This window comes from Triturus cristatus, chromosome 10 (assembly GCF_964204655.1).
Source record: "Triturus cristatus chromosome 10, aTriCri1.1, whole genome shotgun sequence".
Taxonomy (NCBI): Eukaryota; Metazoa; Chordata; class Amphibia; order Caudata; family Salamandridae; genus Triturus; species Triturus cristatus.
In genome coordinates, this window is record NC_140593.1 from 435,750,527 (window position 1) to 435,775,819 (window position 25,293).

Sequence of the window (25,293 nt, forward strand, 5' to 3'; positions counted from 1 at the left end):
GAAAGTTGCCACTTAAAAGAAAAACCGTGTATATACAAAAAGTCCTTATTTGTGAGGTAGAGCTGAGAATTATGATAATTTGTGACATTTAAGAACAAAAGTGCTCAGGGAAACCCTAAAAAGTTCTCCCTATTTATATAATCGGTATATTTACCTTGTCAGATGCACTGTATCATCTGACTATGAAGATTTAGTTGAGAATAGTTTTGGAGCTAAATTGGACAAAGCACCTTATGGGGAAACACGAAAAAGTGCAGATTATTGGAGACTGTTCGCGTAGATGGAAAATCTATTTGGGATATAGAAGTCCTAACATCGAAATTACATACAAAAGGGAGGCTTACCCAGTGATTGGAAAGTCTTAGTATAAGCGTCACTGCTGAAACCGTGTATAGGTATATGAATTTTTAGGAATGTCTGAGAATCCGTTAATACACCGCAAGCGCTGAGTGGAGAGGGGAAGATAATGTCCACTCTGAAAAATAATAAAATAATGAGAATAATAATCAACAAACTGCCCATAGATGGACTCCAATGCATCTTGATCGCAATGAGTCTATACTCATAGGGGTATATTCGCAGGAACGTGTGATACTACTGCGAGAGTAGCTTAATGCAACTCTCAACATCGCAGCCTATCGCGGGAAAATTACGCCGTGCCAACCAAGTATTCACAACGCGGCGGTAGCATGCGATAGTAACCAGATAACGCATCAAATGGCCACGCAAAAATCAGCGCCACGCTGCAAAAATGCGAAACGTGAACGCTAAAAATCATGAGATGAGGACAATCACGGTACAAAAAGTTGCGAAAAACAGCCATAGGCCTGCAAATCTCACACGTCTGGCAGGAAAATGCATCAGAAAAACCACAGAAACGACACACCAGAAACAAGCCAAAGCACGTAGCAACATGGATGCACCCTGACCCAGCGCTGAGGCCATCGCGAACCCCACAACCCCCACAGACCCCCAGCAAGGAACAACGGGGCCGAGGAAGGCCAAGGAGAAGAGGTAGAGGAAGACGGGGTGCAGACCGCAGGAAAACAAGGCCAGCGTCACAGAGGCAACAGAACACTACCAGCAACTCACCCACAAGTAGACTATCATGAATGCAGACGGAGTGTCGAGGAGGCTAATGGAGGAGGCCAAGAGGCGCTGGCATGACGTGGAAACCTAAACCAGGCACAAACCCGCTGCCAACAGGAAGGCAGCAACGGCGACAGGAGGTGGGAGTCCTGCACCACAGGAGGAGCTGGAGGAAATGGAGGCCAGTCATCAGTGTGGAGACGGTGCAAGGAGTTGGGAGTCTGGACACAGCTCGATCGGACCTGACACAACGACAACAGGGTGAGGATCCAAAAGGGACTGGGGGGACAGGGGAAGATGGGCACAATGGAACACATGCGCAACGATGTGTAGCACACTGCACAACCACAAATACCCAGGGACATGTTCCCCATCCCCGTGGTACACTGCAGCACACACACATAGCAATCACAGCACATCCAATGACAATGTGGCACAAAGTGCAACACCGACACTGCAGAACAGGGGACACAATTGGGTCCGCCCATGCGCAGAAACAGGCTAATCACATTGGACAGAGCAGGGAACTGTGAGATGCATATGTACGGGTACAACCTTACATCAGTCATGTAGTCCAAATGTCCACTGTCCCAACTCAAATTGCCAGCACCGCCCATTCATGATGTACATTGTCACACAGTCTGCATGTCCACAAGAACAATGCGCCAACATAAATGTCAATACAATGTCAACATGCATCTCCCCTTCACATTGCAGAAGGACAAACAACACCTCCAGCAGGTCACACCAGACAACCCATCAGTGATGCCAGAGACGCTCACCACACCTTCGACACCGACACCCTGCAACAGCCCATGGCCATTCCACGCAACCCACCACCAGGACCAGGGCAAACAAGCCACTTAGAGGAGAACCCAGCCCCTTGCAACAGACCACACAGCATGAAGCACCCGCAAGCACAGCTGGCACACAACACCTCACCAACCCACACATGGCACACCAATGCCAGGTGTCAGAACGCCAAAAGGAGGTGGCCCAACAGGTGCCGGAGTGCTCTGAACCCATGGAAGGTGTAACAGAACACATACGTGGGTGTTATTTACCCCTCAGGGGCCACCTACACCCCACAACGGAGACCCACACTGCCATAGAGACACACGCAGATGCACATTCCCATTACAGAACCGCGCCCAGGGGCATGCACATATCAGTCACACACCCACATTGGCTCTGTGTACGACTGCACAGTCCACTTCCCTTATGAATTGAATGGGTGACGACAAAGCTACATGTCAAAGCTCTAACCCGCTGCCTGCGGTGACATGTCTGCGTCCGCTTTACACATCACGATGTAACGTCGTAGGGCCCAGGGCTCTCTTGCATACAACAAGACCACAGGCACACACGCAGATATCATGTCGAACTGGCTACGGGCACGTGCGCAGGACAGGGCCACAAGTACAGTGACGCCGGTGCTGGATGTGTGTGGGGTGGATGCAAGCCAGCCCTCAGGGAGCTGTTGGTGCTGGCAACAAATACAATAGTTAACACAATGGATATGGAAACAGACAACACCAGCATTACCGGGACAACTGCGGAGCATCACGGAGGTAGCCTGAGCGAGTCCAGAGGGCACACAATGAGCAATCAAAAGTGTCCGTGAGTTGCAGTGCGCTGAGTCTGGGGCACCAGAGCTGAGCGTGCTCATGTGAAGAGAATGTCCAGGATTCTGTCCCTTTGGAACCTACATGATGCAGCTGCAGTGGGGGGGTGTCGCACCTGCATCATCTTCCTCATCGACATCCCAGGTCCCCCAGATCGCCTGAGGTGACATTGCTGCATGAACCCACCACAGTACATAACCAAGACAGTGATGGACGATGATTCGTTGTGCACTGAGTCAGTGGCACCTGGAGTGCTGAGCAGGGGATCAGGCAGAAGATGGCATCCACGACATGTGAAGGCAACTCCGTCAGTCTGCCAGTACGACCATTTCGACACAGGCAATTTGCGGTTGGTGTCGGTCCTGGCGGTGGTGGTGTGTGTCTCTTGCGGTAATGCGACGTCCAGGCCGGTCAGGACTCGAATTGGTGTGTGAGACCTGGTCAGCCGCAGTTGAGGCCAGAGGCTGCGGACAGTGCAGGGCCACAGACACATGGCGTTGATGACCCCAAGGCCATCGCTTCAGAGGCCATCCAATATATCAGAAGAAGGGGTCCCGAACATGACCAGCACAGAGTTAGTGGCCCCGGATGCACTGCGGCCGGCACAGGCATCCAGCCACGGGATGGTGATTTGCGGTGCTGTCAGATGGGCCATGCGACCTGAGCGGGTCCTCATCAATGTCCGAGGTGTATGTTGTGGAGGGTTGTGGGAGACAGTGGAAAGTGACCTCCAGGGCATGAGGCAGAGGATGGAAGCTGTCCGGAAGCAGCAAACGGAGGGGTGGAATGCCAAAGCCTTGTTTTCGCCACAAAGTCAGTATCACCGCCATGATGGGGACGACAACCCCAAATCCATGGACTCAGTCACCACCAAAGTCCAACCAGAAAGTGTCCATGGGTCTCGGGGAATAGATATAGTGGCACCGGGGCTGAAAGGGGATGAAGTCTGCTATGAGGCCTGTACAATGACATAAAGTCTGCCATAAAAAATCAAGGCTGATTTCGAAAGTGTGTGTGACCTATTCGACCGCAGTGTTGGCCGAAGGCAGTAGCCAGCAGGGGACAACAGACATGTGTCGTAAGAATGCCATGCACAGAGTTGGTGGCACCACATCGAAGGGAGTACACTGATATAAAATCTGCAATGAACATATGTACTCTGCTATCGTGTAATCAAGACTCAGTTCCAAATGTGTGACCTACTTGACCGGGGTGTAGGCCGGAGGCGGCAGTAGAGTACGTCAACGAGAAAGGACTAAAGCGGGCCTGTGTCGTGGAGGCCGTGATGGTCTGAGGTGGCTGCCAAGGTTGTGGGCCTTGGGCTTGGGGCTTGCGCAGGCATATGGTGGGCCCTCCTTGACACACGCTGGTGTCGGCAGGTGATCAGTGTGGCCTGGCTGCGCTGGGGCAGGCCTGACGGGCTTGGGGTCCAGCGGTCCGGGGTTCAGCAGGCGCACAGGATCGCAGGCAACTCCGCTCATGAGGACGGACGGCATAGGCCTCGTGGCCTGGTGAGAGGCGTCGCCCTGGCAGAGACGTTGGGCTTTTCGGAAGAGGATCACACCCAGGGCTACGTGCTTTTTATTCACACCCCTATGCTGGCCTGGTGTACGCCGGGCCATGCCACTCCGCTCACGCTTATGGGGGGACGTAACTGGCAACATTTCCGCCAACTCCCCCATTGGCTGGGGTGACATGGTTGCGTCCACTGTCCACTACACTCCATACGCCAGAGGTGTATGTCACCATGGATATGGGTGTGTTCTGCATACTGCAGTCTGTCCAGCACACCTCCACCACTCTTGGCATTGTGTACTTTCCCAATCATGGTTCTCCTGCATCATTCACACATGCCTGGTTGCCACCTCTCCCCAAATTCGGCTAGTGTGTGGCTGAGGTGCCATGCCGTTGATGGCTCATGTTCACGGCGTGCCCAGGTTACCATTGTGAGTTGTTCTGTCGTGTCTGGTGGGTGGGCATGTTGTTTTGCATGTTGGTTGTGATTTTGTGACGTGTGCATTGCCAGGGTGGTGAGTTGCATGGTTGTGGTGTTGAGGTGACTGGGCTGTTCATTTGAAACTTGCCAAGGGGCTGTGCATTTCCCTTGGTGCCATCCTGGGAACACTGGTTGCTGATGGACTGTCGGAGGATGAAGGAATCATGCACCCTGGCTGGGTATTTGAAGGCGACATTGGTGGAGGTTCTACGGTGTTCGGATGTTCCCTGCACATTGATGTGAGACGTGTGCTTCCTGTTGTGGTGATTGTGTGCTGTGTCACCAGGGGGCACAGGTAGGACATGTGTGCTGTGGATTGTCCCCAACACATGCGTGCATCCTGCTATGGCGTATGGTCCTTGCTTAGTCTCCAGCGTATCCTGCGCATTGTGTTGGACGTATGAGGACTGGGGTACCAGGGTGATGGTGATTTCCAGGACAGGTGTGGGGAACTTGGATGTGCCTGGCTGTGAGACTCCTCCGACTCTGGTGGGTGTTGTTGGGAGGGTGCCAGGGGCCAACAGGTGCAGCCAATCCAGCAGCTTGGTGTGGGGTGGGATGTTGCTTGTCCGCTGTGCTGGTGCCGGAGACCTGTTAGGCGATGATGGTCAGGATGCGTGGGATGGTTGTCCCTTTCAGCCTGTAGTGGACGGTGACATTATCAGATGTTGGGTCTGTGAGGCTGGTGCATTTCCTGGGGGTCCGCTGTTTTTGTCTGCGCTGCCTCTGTGGTAGTCTGGGGGGGTGTTCCGGGTGTGGGGTGGGGTCCTGGGGTGGTGTCGGTATGTGTTGTGGCCCTCTTGGGTGTCTGGGCCGCATTATGAGTGGCTCCTTGGCATCTGTTGCCCTTTTGATGTGGCCCTGGGCTGTGCTCCCTTTTGTGGTGCTGGCTGCCGTCCGACTTAACCCCAGGTTAGAGCAGGTGTAGATTTCCTGGTGCTAACGCGCCTTATCGCCTGTTTTGTGTTTTTATCGCCGATCTCTCTGGTTGTTGAGAATGGTGAGGAGTGGTGTGGTCGCGGCTTTTGGCACGGGAACGCCCAGTCTGCATCTCATTAGCGATAGTTGCAGGGGTCATCTGTGGCGATGTGTTTTTGCGGCTGCTATCGTGGGTACGCTGGTGCTGTGGGCTGTTAGCACCAGCTTGTGAATAGGAAGGTAAATTTATCATGACTTTGGCTGCGATAAAGTGACGTTAATTTGGCGATAGCTCCTTGTGAATATGGCCCTTTGTATTTTAAGCCACACTGCTTGCAAGAATTTACTTACAGCAAATACTATTATTGGCGACGTGTTGCTTTTTAAATCCTAAAGGCTTCCAGGTGGCTACGGGTAGCCATGTCGTGGCAGATTGAAGCTAGCCATTTGCGACATGTGAGATGATACTCCCTGCAAAAGAACAATACATGTTTCTCATCTTTGGTACCCAAGCAACATATAGGGCAAATTCTGAGATCTTGGTTAGTGCGCCATTTGCTTGTAAAGGACTTCAAATGTAGAATTCCATATCGGAACCGTATATACAAGTTCCTGGTTGAGGATGGGAATATTAGGTCTAAAAATTGTTTAAACCGGGGAGTATGCTTGTGGACTAAAAATGCTCTAATTACAGACCCGTTTTGGCTATTCATAGCATAGTGATCGTTAATGTAAGCCCAGTATCGAATTTTAAGCAATTTATTATCAGATTTTGAGATATTTTTAGGGCGTCCCACAAGTTCTGCATTCCAAGTTTAGAGAACAAACTTGACACTGACTTTACCCATGGGATGTCCCTTGCACCATGAAAGATCAATAGCTCTACCAGTGAATCGTTGAAAACTTCAAGTTCAGGTGTAGACCAAAATCTGATCCAATATAATAGGGTTTTTAAAATAGCCAGGTCGGCAACTCTTTTCATCCCAACATCCAAATACATGGGGTTAGTGGTGAGCTTGATGGTAAACATAGAAGCCTTCTAATAAAATTATTTTCAGCAATCGGCATTGGCTGTAAATTTTCATAGCCCCAGATCTCTGCTCCATAAAGAGCAGCTCCATGCGCTGTTGCTCGGTATGTTTCCACAGCAGGGGAAATTAGGCATGACGTAGTTTGATTATAAAACTTAAAATAGAATTAGACCTGTGTTCAATCGTTTGTGTAGATTTATCCAATTGACAAGTCCAGCTTAGGTTATCCATAAGTCTGACGCCTAAGTAATCAAAGTTATGTATTCTCTCAAGAGCCTCACTACCTTCATGGATACTGCAACTTTCCTACTTTATATTCCCAAACACCATAAACTTGGTTTTGTTTATATTTAATTCTAAACGTCTTGAATTACAAAAATGTTCAAATGTGCCAATAAAAATTTGGAGACCCATTGGTGATTTAAATATAAGAAGTGAATCGTCAGGAAAAAGTTACATGGGTATCTTCATATTATTCAAGACTGGAGAGTCATTCCTGCAGTGATCTAAAACATACACAACATGATTAATGTATAGGGAGAATAGGGTAGGTGCTAAAACACAGCCCTGGCGGACTCCTCTCTCAATAGGAATGCGATCTGCTAACTCACCGTTGTGGCCCCAGCAAACTTGTGCATAGTTATTCGCATGGAATTTATTTACTATACGTACTAGGTTAACTGGGACGCCCCCACTTGTCAAGGCTTGCCAGAGAGCAGAACGTGGTATGAGATCGAATGCTGCTCTAAGGTCGATAAAAGCCACGTATAATTTTTGTTTCTGAAGTAAAACATATTTCCAATATAAAACCATAAATCTAAAAATCTGATCTGTTGTGCTGATTCTTAATCTAAAACCTGCCTGGAGGGAAAATAACATTTTATTAGTATTAACCCAATCAAGAATTCTCAATAAAGTCTGTTTTGAGAAAATGTTTTGGGCATTATCAATGAGGCTGATAGGTCCATAATTTCATGGCTCCCCTACATCACCTTTTTTGTGTATTGCTATACTTTCTGTCCCAAGCCAGGAATCTGGTAGCTTTCCACCCGCTGCTATGGCATTTGACAACATATTTGAATATATATGGACCATATCGAGGGTTCGGGTTTGTACAAATCGCAGGTAATTTTGTCCGGGCCTTTCCAGATTTCAGCGAGTCAATTGCTCCAGCTGTTTCTTCCAGACTAAAGATAATGGGAGTGATGGAATCCAGTAGGGATGGTTCATAAAAAGTGCTGGTGCCATTAAAAAAAATGGTGGGTCACCTGGAGCATAGAGGGCGGTAAAATGTGCCACCCATCTATCCAGGGGAAGATTATAATGGTGTAAATTAGGCTTTTCTGTCTTAGTTTGGGCAACAAGGCGCCAAAACAATCTAGCATCATAATTTTTACTGGCTTCCAGGATATCTTGCCATACTTTATTTTCCCAGTCCTTCTTAGCTTTGATCAGGGTAGACATATGTAGTTCTTGCTCCCTTGATCCTGGCATGATTCCCTTCTATTATAGTCTTCCTCAAAGCTGTCTTTGTTACTTTACAGGCCTGGTTGAACCAATTCTCCACCTTTGGGGAATTAAGAGTCTTAACAGTACTAGTTTGATAAAAGATGTCCCGTAGTGCTTTAAATAGGCCATTGTGTATATCCAGAATAGGGATTGCATCCTCTCTCAACCCATCATATATTTCAAGGTGCTTTACATAAATTTTATAGATCTGTGTGAACAATTTGTAGTTAGACATAGCATTCAGCCAAGAAACATAACAACGGTTGTTTGTTACCTGAGGGGCAGGCACAACAGTTGTCTGGTGGTTTTTATCTTGATTCAAAGAATCACCAAATAAAGTTACTTCAAGAGAGTTGTGGTCACTATCCTGATGCGTCTCCACTTTCATGTCATCCAGGAGCGGCCACAGTCTTATATCAACTAAAACATAATCAATAGCCCTAGTGCAATCCCCTCTTTTAAATGTAACTGCCCGCGTAGGATCAGAGGAGGTACGCCCATTACTTGCTCTAAGACCCCTATTTCGTGTAAACAAAACTAGTTCTAGAGCAACATTTGAAAGCTTTTTCTTGGGGACATCTGACAATGGTGGAATACCCCAAGCTTCATCTTCCTCCATTGTTATATCGTTTAAATAGGTTGAGGGTTCATAGGTGGTATTAAAATCACCTGCCATAACAATTATAGTGTTTGGTTTCAAATTATCAATGAGACCCTCAAGGAGTGATAATGTGGGAGATTTGTCTGGGCCCCTCCTCAGATAAATATTAAAAATGGACAAACAGAGTCCTGTTGAAAAAGTTACAGTAATCCCCATTAGATGCAAACTATCAATCACTATCAGCTCAGAGCTGCTAACACGACCATTCTTAAATAAAATCATAAGCCCGCCTATAGCTCTCCCAAAGTGGGCTGCCGGTTTTTCCTCCACACTGTAACAAGTAAACCCATCGATAAATACTTTTTCTATCACCCACGTTTCCTGGAACAAGCAAATATCTTGTTTATCTATATATGCTATCCTGTCACAGTCAACTAATTTTTGCTCCAAGCCAGCTATATTCCAGAATAAGAGTTTTAAACAAGTAGGGGGGTTGGTCTGCCCTCTCTGCTCATTTCCCGTCGTGCCTTCTAATATCTCCATTTGGGCAAGATTCTCTATGAGGTGGAAACTGTTTGCGACATAATGCTTACACCAGTTATCTGCAAAGTTATTGTCCATGTTATTTGATGTTAATGAAGTCCGATGTAAGTCGATGTAATCATGGGTCCCTGTTGGGAGAGATAAATCTACCCGCCCTACCTGATGATCAACCATACAATTTATCACCACATCCCCCGCACAATAATCTGAAAATTCACCTGGGACAGTTTGAGATAAAGCAAGGACTTCAATGCACCTTATAACATAAGGGGCCGCGTCGTCCTGACTCCCTGCTGAGATACTTAGATCGACCATCCCCATCTGATTGTTGGCTAAGGCCTTAATCACTTCACCCCCAGCACAATGGACAAAAAGCTTATTTCGATCAGCAGGCGATGGAGCAACAACATAAGTGCTCCCTGTAACATTAGAGATTACATACAATCTACACACGTTTTATCTGTTTTGCTTAACTCCATTTGTACCTTCGAGTCCCTTTTAGGAGACAGCCTTAGTCAGCCAATTTCATCTGAGATCGTTGCGGCAGAAACAGAGTTCCATGAATTTCCAAGGGAAGGCGGCGAAGCCTTTAATTGTATTCCCAAATTTCGATTCCCGTGAAAATTACAAGTGCGTAATTCAAAATTGACTACGTTTTCGACCAGATGGTGTGAAGAAAAGACAACCTGCATATAGCCATTGATTGATGAGCTCGATGTATACCTTTTAGTGAGCACGATGTCGGATCGGATTACTGAGAGACATTTCCTCTCAACTCTCAGCCAATGGATTGCTTTGTTAATCAGAGCGTCGGGGCTTCATAGGAGCCAGGTTTCAACTTTGGGACCTTTGTCATAAAAATAAAATGAAAATGAGAACAATGTGGGTGATCTTGTAAGTCCAATCGGCAAACATTGTCACAATGTCTCCTCAGTGGATTGTAAGTTAGCAGCCAGGAATTGTCAATAAGCAGCCTACTTTTGTCACAAGGCTATTGATCTCCCTTTCATTCCCGGCTGAATAATGCTGGACTTGTTGTTAGTAACGCAGCTCCATAGATTCTGTGATCTTAATGGCCTTGATGACTATGAGCTTGAATTGGTCACTACATGTTGAGAGCTATTCAGCGACTTACTTGGGATGCCCACTTTTCCCAGTTGGGATCTATTATGGATAGTGGGAATCTCCTGATGGGGTGCGGAACTTAGTGACATAGGAGAAGGGATTTTACTAGTCGTACTAGACTGAGCTGTTGGAGAGGGTTCACTAACCCCCCTCCGAAAAACATTTGCATGTTCACACAGACAAGGGCTGGATGGATAACTTGTTAACTTATTCGGACACTAATAAAATACAAAATTTAAGGTGGTCCAGTTTGCTATCCAACCTTCCAAGATTACTATTCAAGTCCTGAGAAGTGAGACATGCAGAGTTGGCACAAAAAACTTGGTTTATATCTTTAGTCTCAGCTTGAGGCCCCGTGATTTCGTCAGTAGACAGCAACCCTGTGGCTTCATCAGATAATTGTAGCCGCCTTGTTTCATCAGCCAACTGCAACAACTCAAATCGATTTTTACATGGAACATTGGCAACTATATTAAGTTTGGGGTACACGGGGTATTCGGAACTCTCAATCGCCCTTAGTCCACTCGAGTTGGTCCTATCAAGCGTTGTTTTATTTGGGGTTCCCACAAGCTATGGTAAGTCACAAACACCACTAGCAATCAGATCTGGTTGTTCACAAACTTTCGTTGTTTTCCTGAACATCACGGGGACTATTGGCCGCTGACTCTTCTCTTTCACTTTATTCTCGCTAGTTTTTAGGAGTTGTTCAACTTCCTCAATGAGGTGGTCAATGCCAGCCAGAGATTGTAAGTTTGCTTGAGCCGTACCGGGTCTATCCTTCCCTGATTTCCTAGTTTTTTTAGCCTGGGATTAATTTTTAACAGCCTCCCCAGCCTTGCGTTTGCCCATTGCCCCAGGAATATAACGATATCAAGGTCAGGGCGAATATAAGAACAGAAGGTCAGCAGAAGCAGATGCAGCCCAATAAGAATTCAAAAGTGACAATAAGAGAAGTAAATTGGTACCTTGGTGGATAGCGCAATAAAACATGTGCAAACAGGCTCTGGATATATTGATCGCCTTGAGTCGTTTAGTCCCCAAGATCAAACGTTAGGGGGGGGCCAGCCCAGCCTCCTTCGGGCTCCGATGGGCATGGACGGGTCCGCCCGCTTGCGTCCCGCGCTGCGGGAGCCGGACTCAGCTAATAAGCACCTTCAGGCGCGGAAACACACGTTGGCTCCTCTGTCCAATTATGGGGGATGGACTCCCCAGGAGGCAGGCAAGGTACCGGCGGTAACGAGCTGCCGCGCTGCAGGAGCCCGACTCTGCTAATAAGCGCCTCCTGGCGCGTAAACATGCATTGGCGCCTCCAGGCGCGTCGGATTATGGGGATGGAGTCCCCAGAAGGCAGGCAAGATACCGGCGGTAACGGGCTACGGGAGCCCTACTCTGCTAATAAGCGCCTCCTTGTACGGAAACACGCGTTGGAGCCTCCTGGCGCGTCCGATTATGGGGGATGGAGTCCCCAGAAAGCAGACAAGGTACCAGCATCAATGAGCTCCCCGCAGCAGTACAAAAGGGGTGTAACATCCGGTGTGTTGCCCTGTTTTGGGATCATACAGTTTTTCACATTGATGGTGATATGAGAACAAAAAAAGAGAAAAAAATTGTAAGGCGTTTCAAGTGAAAGATAAGGTGGCACAGACAGTGACAGGGTCCCCAGGGAAGACCTAGTACCACAACATAGACCTCAGTTAACATCAATATATCACAACACATGAAGAGAAGAACCCAAATGTTTAATCCAGCTCAGCACAACCCATATTATGAACTCTTTCAACACCTACTGCCTACTGAAGATACTTGGCAAGTGATATTCTTGACTTAAGTTCCACGCTTTGCAAACTCCTGATGCACAAATGGCTGAGTGCATCTAAGAATATCCTCTCTTCCCCCATTATACTGTTCTTGTACCAGTGGCAGAATCCTCTATCCAGGAGACTTAAGAGATCATCATCACAAGAGAGCTCAAAAATATTAAAGGAAACCCAAAGACATTCTGATGTTTGGTGTCAGGGAGGGCTCAGGTGTGAGCGACGTAGGATGTTGCTTAAGCCATAAGAGGCATGATGGCAAATATCACATCCCAGAGTCACCATATACGTGGGTTTCAAGCAGTCCACTGGAAAACATGCAGCATCCAGTGGAAGAAATGTCCCATAAGATATACCCTTAACACTGTGAGACACCAATTCAATTATGACCATTAATATGACTCAAGGTAGCAGTTCAGTACTATAATTTAATCCTCTTACACAGTAAAACGTGCCTGAGCAGAGGTCCAACAACACTACCACCCACATCCCCTTCTCAAGCTACATCAACAATGAGGATGACTGAGATAGGCTAGAGACACTGGTCTTTGAGACACTTCAAAGAAGGGCTTCTTACCCAAGAATTAAGTGTACACTATTAATTTTACATCCAGAAATGTTCTGCTGGGGAAGGGGGCTGGATAATGAAATTGTTTCAGAGGTATGTGTGGTTAGGGAAGGTGTTGAGAAGGGGATTCTCTTCAGCAGTATGTAAAGACTATGCAGATGGAAAGAGAAGAGGTATTGTCTATAGCAATATGCAGGTTTTGAATTGTTCCAGGAAGTGCTCTGCTTAGGGTGTTTGTGTGTGGGTAGAAGAACAGGGAATGTTAACAGGGTTGTGTTGGTGTTAGGATGGGGAGAATTCACACAGAGTTACTTCTTACCATTGGTCACATTAAAATAGTTTTCAATAATATATTTCTTGGTAATTACGCAATGTCTTCTTCAATGTACTTTAAACATCATGCCCACCACTCTGTGCCTGGGCATAAGCAATTTATCTTCTCCTTTTGGCATGGTCATCGTGCATCTCATGGCTATGTTGTGCAACATTGCAAATGATACAGTGATGCTTCAGAAGATATTTTCCTGTGTGCATTGCACTGGACCTCCTCTTATCAACTTTTCAACAGCCATATGTTCTGTCTATTGTATTCCTGTTCAGACTAAATGCCATGCTGAACTTAGCTTTCTGTGGTATTGATAGTTGCCAAAGTGTTGTAAACAGATCCTTGAGGGATTGTTAGGGCTATGTGAAAAGATTTGAGATGGGTTTGAGACAATACGGAATTGCATTGAGAAACAAATTAAAACTGAGCAGAGACCAGACATGATGGGTATTTAGCATATACTAATTAATCAGATCATGTTATGTTGTGTGTTTTTCAGATACATTATTTTGATAAGACTAACATGTGACCCAACTTTTGGTGAATACTTCCACTTCTTATTTTTAGACGTGAATGAAGTTTTACCGTTGAGTGATTTTGACATCTGCAGTTCTGCTGTCCTAGAATACATGTTCTCAGGTCTTTGTGATGTTTCATTGTGTAGAGTGGAAAGTGTTGTTCTCTGTTTAGGAATAATGTGCTTATCCTGAGAAATGTAATCAAAAGCATTTATATTACAGATCATCTGCGCATTCATATTATGATTTGTTTTCCTTTGATTAAATACGTGTTCTATTCCTTCTGATGGTACCAGACAGACACAAGTACAGTCAGTTGCACCATCAGCATTTGTCACGTGTGCAGTGACATAAAATGAGTTCTTCCGCATTGCAGTGAGCTGGTTGCCCAATATAAAACATATGTGACTGGAACCGTCTCCAAAAAGGAGTCCATCACACCTACGAAGATGGGTGATCGGCATGGCGATGAGATGCCCTGCCCTTCTTTCAGAGTAATCTGGAAGGATTAGTGGCTCAGAAATGAAGCAGGGCAAGCAGCTTCAGCCCTGGTGTTATAGCTGGGCTGCAGTCACTCGAGGCGTCAGTTTCTTCTCAGTAAGTGAAACGATGTACCGCAGGGTCTCCATTGTCCATTGTCAGTTTGGGCAATATGGCGGCCGAGATAGTGGTTGTAACCTGCGTCTCATGTTTGCCATCCTCTGCTTCCACCTCCTCTTCTGAGTATTCTTGTGATATTCTTGCCTTCTTCCTTCTGTCTTTCCAACAAAAGTCATGTTGGGATCTCCTCATTGTACAGATATGAGTTCTTCAATGTCCATGAGTGCACTTGCTGGCCATGGGATCTCCTAGACTGCAAGTTAACAGTGTAGCAAATGATATGTCACAGATACTTTTTGAGATATCACTGTTGATCAGCTGGTGTTATATCACCACTGGCGCCTAAGTGAGCCCTGTGGAATTCCCAGCTGCAGAATTGCTGCATCCAGTGATAGCTGTTCCAGTATTAATTACTCTGTCAAGGAAATTACATATATGCTTTTTTATTCATACAGTACATTTTGCAATGTAATCAATATGCATACATGACATTTCTCAGACTCCCCCCCCCCCCCTCCCCTGTGAAGTGCTGTAGTATCTTCAGTGTTTCACATAAGTGGGGTTTTTGGAAAGCCAGCGACCTCCTAACAACTGTGTGCAAGTTAGACTACTCTGACCACTTTCGTTCACTCAAAATGTCTCCCTTCTGTATACTCCAGTGCTGAAGGGTTTAACTTGGAAAACAAATCGTTTAAGTAAGTGATCTGATTAGGGGGTAGTCATCTAGACATATGTATTGCTTGAGAAGGGCGGATTCACAATCGTGCTTATAGAATTGATTATTATTATTCCTTAAAATAGCCAGTGGAAGTCACATGCACAGCTTAGGCAAGTGGTTTCCTGTGGAAAATGTGCATTTGGACAAGAGCTCATGTCGTGAGACCAAAGGGGAAGAGAGAAAAGCAATACTGTGTGTTTTTTTCTCTGTGATATTCTGTTTTTCTGCTGGGACCAAGTGGAAAAAAGCAATAATTCAATCTATCAAGCCCTGGGACAACATCCCATGGATAAGCCTCTATTATGCCATTAGACATTAACAAAACACACCGTTAATGTAGGTTTTGAGAGATTACTTTTTTCCAGTAGCTGCGAAAAGGGCAGAATGGATTAGTGGTCTTTTTCGGTTTTCCTTGCAGATTAGTTGATTCAAATGTTCTTCAGTGGAATTGATGCGCTCTGTATGTTTTTAAACGAGGAATTAGAAAAAGCAACTCAAGCTCAAAGACAAACGCACCATGCTATTACCATTGTATGCCATTGCACGTAGCGTTTACATTCACTAAGAGCGCTCTTAAACTTAAAGCAAAGCATATATTTGCCCATATACTCTGTATATGAATAAGTTATCATGAGTGTGTCAGTTGGTTCCTTCGCCCCGTTTTTATGGAGTTGCTGCGACATCTAGTGGTGAAGAGTAGTAAAAACAAAATAGCCTCCCTCGCCACTACCCTCAATCAGGCACTTGAAATAGTTGGTCTCTTATTTTATTTGAAGCTAGCATAATGAATATAGCCGAGGCACTTGCATTGTTGACCATAGGAACAAAAATTGTATATACAAATATATATATAAATGTCTCCAAGTTATGGCATAACAGAACAGCTCTAAACAAAAAGGCAACCACTGCTTCCGAACTGCGCCCTCTATCGATTATATTCAACCTCAGAGAAATAGCTTGTTAAGTGAATGCACGTCTGTGCGAGCGCATAAGAACAAGTGCTAAACTCTGCACTGGGCCAGCGCAGTTGTCCGTGACAGGGCCCCTGCTTGACTAATCTTAGAGTTAATCCAATATAAGTAAGATATGGCACCCATTACAGATGGCATTTAAAGTAAAAGTGTGACTTTATGGTGTGAACGTTTCCATAAGAATACAACTAGAGGGTTATTTACTAAAACTGTAGGTAGAATCGTGTCGATATACTGACAATTAAAAAAAAGGCGCTCAACGCACTACTATGCAGTGGCTCATGAGCAACCCGCACGACCCTTACTAAATTCGGGTGTGAGTGTAGTTAAGTCAAAGAACAGCTAGAATTGCTTCCCACAATGAAAAGCATAATTTCTTACCTTCAAAAGCATACTCTTACATCAGCTGGCCCACCCAGGCCTAAACGGGCTAAGCCTGGGTGGGCCAGCTGATGTAAGAGTATGCTTTTGAAGGTAAGACATTTTTTCATATGCCCTCCTAAAAATAAAATAGCCCAAAGCGTTTGCTATAATGTTTATGGGGCAGTAAGTAAGATGAGTATCAAGGGTAGGCCACAGGATGAGTGGATGTGGTGCAAGGGTCGAGCTGAGAAAGATGTTATGGCATTCCAGATGCATACATGCCACCACTGCTCATTTAAGATGTTTAAGCTGGCTTTTACATTAAAGAGAATACCATTATTTTAGCTCTCTTCCGGCTAAAACATTCTGCTACCCAATGGCAGGTAACAGGAAATTAATTTTATTCCATCTTACTCCTCTCTATTCAAAAATGTTAGAAAGTATGTTGGTGGGTCGGTAACCAAGGAGCAGACTTGCGAATCCCTATAATGACCACTCTGAGCTTCTGTTTTTAGCGCAGACCCCCCCCCCCCTTTACTATGCCTGATCTCAACAAATGTTGGAGGTGGAAGTAAGCGGATGTGATTACAAATATTTATCTACTTGACAGTTTTTCGTAGCATGCAAAAGAGCGTATCCTTCCTGCCAACATAATGGTCCTCTGACTGATTTATATGCGGGCGGAGCTTTGGTGTAACCATGGCGGAGACTACTCCATCTCCGCCATGGTTACGGCCCTCTAGCAGCCTGATGGAGTAAGGGCCTCTGGAGGTTGACCTCTATTTCTGCCCACCTGATTTAGATGAGCAGACATACTGGGCAGTTTTCACTGCCTCTCGCCTCCAGGAAAACCCTGTCGCAATGGGAAGTGAAACCTCTCTAATTCACCCCTTTCCATATGATATATCTGCTAGGGCAAAATGGGCATTGTGTTTTTTTTATTTGCAAAAAGAAAACGCCGCTTTGGGATTTTCTTTTTGAAAATACCTAACAAAAAAGTTTGATGCACAGCTCCATCATGTTGACAGCGCTGTGCATCAAACTTTAAAAGGCACTGATAGGAACCGCAGTGACAGCTGTTCCTGCCAATGTTTTAGAAATGACGACCAAGCCTGCAATACTCCATCATGGCAAAGGAGTAATTTACTTTGTCGCTCTGACAGATTTACTTCCGCCTGTGAACATATCAATCAGCCCCTAAGTTGGTTAATATTTTTGTTGTTTTAGTGTATTTTTATTTGGTGTTGTATGTGTTAGTTAGTTTATCATCTTGTGATAGGCCGTGTGAAGTGTAATCTTTAATTGTATTTTATAAGTATATGTATTTTATATGTGTGTTCTGAGTGTTTAAAATTGTTTTTTATAATGCTTTTTGTTTACTGTGCTTTGTTTTGTACTAGAGTTGTAAGAGTTTTTGGGTGGGTTTATATGATTTTTACTTAACAGGTATTTGTATTCAGACATTGGAGTTTCATTTTTAACCTGGATATGTTATTTTTTATCCAAAGAATATTTTCTTTTTACTTCATATTTCAGTTTTCCTGGAGCATTTTATTTGTTCATTTTGGAGGCATTTTCAATGGTTTCGGTGGATTATTGAACTCATATTGGATGATCTAATATTGTATGGCTTACATTTGCTTTTTGGGGCTCCTTTTTATTGATTTTAATTGGAATTGTATTTTGTGGATCATTTCACTGACCACGGTTTCACCTATGAAATTATAAATGTTATCTTACTTTATTTATGTTTTTTAAGTGGGTGGGAAATGTAAAATTTGGATGTTATGTTTCTTTATTTTTTATGTGGTTTTTTTTAATGAAGGTGGCATATTTTTATAGGTAGCTGAAAGTGTTTATTTAGTTAAAATAATTTTGGTTGTTTTGCATTGCATATGAATATAATTTTAAATATTTACTATAGGAAATTGTAATTATCAATATAAGTTTTTGTTTTTTGAATTATTTTTATTCAGCTTGCCATTTTAAATTTGGCTTTATACGATTTAGAAATAAATGGTCATACAGTATGAGTGTATTTTAGGCAGGTTAAATAGTGTTGTAATTTAGTGTCTACTTCTTGCTATTGAGTCAGCCTCGGTTGTTAGTAAAGATTCTTAGTTTGAAAGGTAGGCACTCATTAGTTTGTTTGGAGACTTTTGGTTTGAGTTGATTTAGGGATTGTTCCATTGTAAGCTTTTGGTAGCTTTGCTAATTTCCAAGTGTTTCTAGGAATTGGTACAGTGTACAGATGCTTTTTCCAAGTGCTTTTTAGAAGGAATTGTGCCACCCTTCTACTCCATTATAATAAGTTAGTTTTCATGGTGTTGGTGACAGGGGGAATCCGGTAGCATGTCATAACATTTAATGACTTCTGCTACAGGACCGTATGCTAAAGCTATTAGCTTTTTTAAATTGTATGCACATTCTAAGGTAGTTATGTATTCTAGGCTTAAGGTGGATTTTAAAATGTGCCTCCATATCCGTACCCCTGCAGTATGTGGATGTTGCAATTCAAGATCCGCTCGGCGGATGACCAAATCCTCGGGAGCGAAAAAGGACCTCTACTCCTCCTTAGGGTACAACCAGATACGACTGTAAACCGATTACTAGCTAGCTACCCACGGGGAGAGAAGACACAGCTCAGGACCACCAGGGAGAAGGGACGTCAATGTAATCCCAGGAATGAAGGATCATCAGGAATACTGGGTATAAGCGGTGCGGCCCTTTAAGAAGACAAACAGAGATCAAGAACAGATTAACACTGACTGTATACACCTGTATTTCTATACATAACACCCCCGTGAGCTATACCACCCCTGTTTGCTCCCCCAGACTCACCGTAGGAAGCAAATGAGCTTGCATAATAACAGAAAGAAGAACTCAAAACAGGAAAGTCCACTAACTCAGTGTTGGAGACATCCTCCAACACAAAGGGGCACCGAAGTCCAAATTAACACTTGCTTGAAGGCTTCCCAGGATTCTAACAGGCTAATATCCAAACGTGACACTGAAGTAATACTTCTGCTGGGGCAAAAAAGAAAAATATGCCCAGGAGCTGCTCAAAAACACTACAGGAGGCGCTAGCAAAATTAGAAAGAAAAAGGAGTACGAAGCTCCAATACATGCATAACCGCTGCAGCTAAGGCAGCAACACCAAATAAGGCGTTCCAACAAAAAGTAATTCACGCGCAGCGCTAAAAGAAAAACAAGTCGGGCGAATAATTATCTCCGCTGCGGCTCAAAGTAGAAGTCGTTTGACAACGAAGGAAGCACAAACACACGCTTAGCAGCGCCAATACAAAAGGGAGAAAATAATGAAGTCCAAGCAACAAACAAGGAGGCATTCCGAAATCGGCAAGCTCACGGTAATGGAATTCACCAGCAAGGCGATACGGGAACAAAAGAAGCGTGCTGGCGAGGAGAAGTTGCTGGGAGGCGTGGTCCACCAGGAAGTAGTTTGCCAAGCACCCGTGCTTGGGAGCAAGCTTCCTTTAATGACCAATGGCCCGCAAACACGCGTTTAGCAGCCCCAATACAAAAGGGGAGAAAATAATGAAGTCAAAGCAACAAACAAGGAGGCAGTCCGAAATTGGCAAGATCACGGTAAAGGAATTTACCAGCAAGGCGATACAGGAACAAAAGAAGCGTGCTGGCGAGGAGAAGTTGCTGGGAGGCGTGGTCCACCAGGAAGTAGTTTGCCAAGCACCTGTGCTTGGGAGCAAGCTTCCTTTAACGACCAATGGCTCACATGATGGGGTCTGAGAGGGCACACAACCTACTCCCCAATCTGGTGCATTTTGGGAGTCGTAGTTCCCACGCATCAAATAGTATGCAAGAGCAACACCCTAATGTGTAACAGTGGGTACATTTTAAATATGGTCAAAACCATTGCCTGTTCAAAATCTATGTTGATTTCTTGTGGGTTATAATTGTAAGTGTGATCTCTTATATGTGTAAGTATTTCATTGTAAATTGCACTTTTTTGGTTAAAAGTATAGACACTAATGGGATTCCTGCATTTAATATTGGCCAAAAATTGCATATATTTAGCTGAATGGTAGAAGGTATGACTTAAAAGTACCAAACACCAGCTATGTGTTACATTGAGGTAAGGTTAATAAATTGTTACTAGTAGCATTAATTATTATTGTTATCAGTCAGTCAGTCAGTCAAATAACTTTATTCGGCTTAAATAAACCATAAAAGTAAGACATTCTTACACAATATATGCAAATATGTCATCTCAAGAGAATACAATAAAATGTCATTGGACTCAAATACACCACAATTTCTCATAAAATTATTAGAATACAGAACTCTAAAATTCTACGAATGTAAGCAGGAGACGTCAGTTTTGTTTATGATTCATACCGTTTCCTTATTATGAAAGTGTTCCTGATAAAATTTATAACTACAGTGCAAGTTGCTTCATTCGATAAGGATAATAAAGGATAAAAACCCTCCTGGTAGTTGCAAGGATGAGCTTTTTTAAAACCATGAATAAGGAACCGGGCCCTTGGTTCCCTATAAAGTGCACAGAATAGAATAAGGTACAAAGTGTTTTGTTTTGTTAAATTGTCGCATTGCACCAACCGGCCTGTTTGGGGAAGGCCATTAAAAAGTGCAAAGTGCAAAGCCGAAATCTAGTAAAAAAAAATCTAAAATGTGTGTTAATGGTAAAAGACAGATAAAATTGGGGATGCAAAAAGCGCTGGTTAATGTAGGGTTGCAGCCCTACTATGCTTCTGGGTTTATCATGCTCATTGCAAAATGCATTTTTAATGGTTTGTTTCGCATTTGAGTCTATGCTGTCCGGATTGTCATAATAATGCCCAAGGCCTATTTCTTTGAACTTTCCCTTTACGTAACTAAGCCATGGAATGGCCTCGGCATTGTCCAATATCATGCATTCCCTGACAATCTCTTTTGTTAGCGTTAAGTTTTCCGACAGCCAAACTTTCGCCCAGAGGATTAATGATGGGGCAATATTAATCCGATCCGCAATAAAATCAACCCCTAGCTCAGTGTGGCAAAAATGCCGAAGGGGCGCTTTGGGGAATCATCAGTAGTCTCTTTAGGAACTTATTCTCTAATGTATGAAGTTTTGTGCTTTTATAATAACCCCATACTCCCGCCCCATAAGTGGCAATAGACAAACATTTTGATCTATATAAAGTTATCAGTTCCACTACTGGCTTATGGCCCAATTTACTCGCAAAGAGGAAGAGACCCTGCACTGCACAGCTAGTGTGATGGACCCTGGATGTGATAAGCTGTTCCCAATTCAATTTATCATTAAAAACATTCCCCAAATAGTTAAAATTTGAGACCTTGTCAATTTTCTTATCGTTTACCATAAACTTTCTTGATTTGGTCTGACTAGGACCACTGACCATAATATAAGATGACATAAATTTATTTTAAAAATTCAATGACTTCTGTAGGCTGTTAGCGGTTAAGGCCATTAAAACCGTGTCATTCCCATATGACAACAACGGAATTGGCTTCCCCCTATTCTTGGCAGATCTAACTCCTGGCTTTTCAGGGCAGATTTAAGGCTGTTAGTTTACAAGAGGAAGAGGAAGGGGGCCAGTATGCACCCCTGGCATACTCTCTCCATAGAGACAATGGGCCCCGTTCTTTCACCCCCTGGAACATATCATATAGACACCGTGTTGGATGCATGCAGCCTACGTAATAAAGTGACTAGGGTTTCCTCAAAGCCCATGACCCCCATCATGGCCCACAGTTTACCGCTATTGACCGTGTCAAAGGCACTGGACAAGTCCATGAAGGCAAGGTGTAAGGACCCCTTCCTTGACTTCATGTACTTGCCCATAATCAGTGCTAGGTTTAGGGACTGTTCATTTGTCCCCATGCCTCTTCAGAAGCCATATTGGGTTTGGGATATCATACCTTCAGAATCTGCCCACGTCTCATGGCGCGCTAAGATCACCCTCCCTAACACCTTGACCGTGGCGTCAATTAAAGAAATGGGCCTATAACAAGAAGGATCTTCCTTCTTTCCCTTTTTATACACGGGGACCACTATGGCCTCTTTCCATGATACTGGGATTGGGCCAGTTATTACGGCTCTGAAGACATTTGTCAAGAGGGGTGCCCAAAGGTGATGGTTACTCTTAAATAAATCAAGGGGCACCCCATCCCGGCCAGGAGCTTTTAAGGGTATACCTTTTTTGAGAGCATCCTCCACCTCGCTCACAAGGAGCTCAGAGCTCAGAAGTTCAGCAGATAATATGTCAAATGGGACCTCCTGACTTATTTCCAAATTAGTAATACTGTTCGGATTAAATATTTTTCTGTAATGGGATTCCCAAATATCGTCTGGTATTAGAGTAACCATGGCCCTTGAGTCCTCGGAGAACAAGGGCCAATTTACTATCTCCCAAAAGCTTTAAGAGTCCCTTAATGCACCTGCTCTCGCTAGGTCCTCCCAAGCCTTTTTCCTTAAATCCTGTTTCCTCTGTGTAACTATAAGCTTATAGGACTGCCTTGCATTCCTAATAAGAGCTTGATCTCGTGGGCTGGTATGCAGAGCCTTCTTTAGGTCCTTCTGGGCCCTTGTACACTTCGCATCAAACCATTTGACGCCCTTTGGTTCCCTTGATGCCAGCGAGCTTGTCAAGTTATTTGCCACGTCTCTACAAATTTCCTGGAATCCACGCACAACTGTTTCGGGAGGGGAGTCATGATCAAGGCATTTCAAGATCTTGTGTAAATTTGCCTTAACCGTTTTCTCCTCAAATTGAATGGAATTTGTCTTATTCCATTTTATTCTCACGCCTTGATTTGAGCTGTAGTGAAGGGGGCGACCAACAGCCTCCTTTTCTTGAGCAACTACATATAATGAGGCAATGAGCGGATTGTGGTCGCTAGCGTTATTTGGCACCACCTCAAACCCATCTACCAAAGAGGCCAAGTTTTTAGATATTAACATAAAATCAATAACACTTCCCTCTGGGAAAGGGAGTTTCGGGATTGCTAACCAGTGTATCGATAAAACACAAATCATTTGTAACAATAATATCATTTAAGGACTCTCCCTGTGGTGTATGTAAAAAATGGGTTACGGGTTGACCCTCAGTATTTGTTAACCCACATACTTTTTCTGCACTGTGCCTGCACAAAGTGCAGTTAAAATCCCCAACCCAATAGATGCACAAGGGTTGCCACATCCCCCCAGTTTTCTCAATTTCCTCTTTGAGATTTACAATAATGTCACATCTATTTGAATCGAAGACATTATAGTACCAGTTGATTAAAATAATTTTTACCTGTAACAGATCTGAGATCAAAATCAATTGGTAACACGGTGAGTTAACTACAGATTTGACATTAATATAGCCTTATAGCCCGCCGTAGAGGGCTATACCGGCTGTTAAAGGCCCGCTGCAGCGTTAAAGGCCCGAGCCGAAGGCGAGGGACTTTAACAAAGCAGAGGGACTTTAAAAGCCAGTATAGCCCTGCTACGAAGGGCTATAAGGCTATTAGAACATTCTGCCACTAGAGGGCAGAATGTTCTAACAAAACAAAGCCTTCAGGGAGCGCGAGGGGATTCAAATCCCCTCAGGCTCCCTGAAGTCTTTGTTCACAGCCAGAGCTGTGAACAAAGACACCTTGGAATGTTGGAGCTCCGGGCTTATACCAGCCATTATAAGCCCGGAGCGCTCCATTGTTTTCAATGGAGCTCCCAACATTCCAATGTTCTAATAGACCCATACTTTACAGAGATCAAAGTCGCCAGGCCTCCTTTCGCCTTTCCGGCTGGCGAGGCGATTGCGTGCACATTAAGGGAATAATAACCATCCAATTCAATATTCTCACTAGCCCATATTTCCTGGATACTGATAATATCGAAGGTCTTTACATACTTTAACCAACTCTCATCCTCAAGTTTTGAAGATATGCCCGCGATATTCCAGGAAATGATTTTCAAAGGTCTGGTTATGTGCTGCCTTCTCCCTTGCTCCTCCCTTTTACTAGGTGTTACAGGATCTAAACCAGTCCCTCCCCTGCCTAGATCTGATAAGATAGAAGGGCCTAAACGGTCATCCAAATTCGCCCGCCTCTCATCACTAATAGATGTGTACGGCAAAGTGCATATGTTATCGGCCAAGTGGTATAGCCCCTTCCCATTTCCTTCTATTCTACTCCCTGAACAGTGTATTTCCCTAGGCAACACTTGTATTCCTATCAGCTCAGTTGGGTTATCTGGATTATATAAGTCTGGTGGTAGTCAATCAATATCTGTTAGACCCGACAATACCTCAAAGCGGTTGGGGTGAAGCCATGGGGCAGGCTGGGGGGGAGGATTCTATGTAAAGGCCACTGGCAGGGCATGAAGCCCCCCGCAGGGGGGGATAAAAGTAACCCAAGGGGCGGGCTTTTAGGTGCTGTGAGGGGGAATCTCTAGCATGACGCAAAGCGAGTTCCGCCCATCTCTTATCATTAAAATTCACAACTACACATTCACCTTCTATGTCTTTTTGAGTTTTCCCTAGCCAGTTCACACGTCTTGCCATTATGATGTTCTCACCCCAGTTTACATGGACATGTGTGTTACTAGTACACCAATGGGTAGATTTATTTATAAGGCTCTGACAGGATTCCTGCCTGCCTAAATGCGGTCTTGGGACCCCCGTCAGAACGTGTACAGAATACATTCTGGAGGAAGGTCTAGGATCATATTTCCATCCTGGCAAGTTTGATATAGGTCCCTACTAGGCACCTGTTTGGACCCATTGCTCCCACTAGAGTCCCTTTCGATGCTCGGGGCATTAAGGTCCCCTTGGGCATTACTGGCCCTCCATCTTGTGCCACCCAACCCACCTGCCCGAATTTCCCAGCCTGTTTGGGTGTCTGTGTGACTAGCATTATCATGATAGTTACCTGGTATGTTAGGTTCTGCTCTAGGGCTTGTGGATCTATCTTTTGCTACTCTCTCACTCACATTGC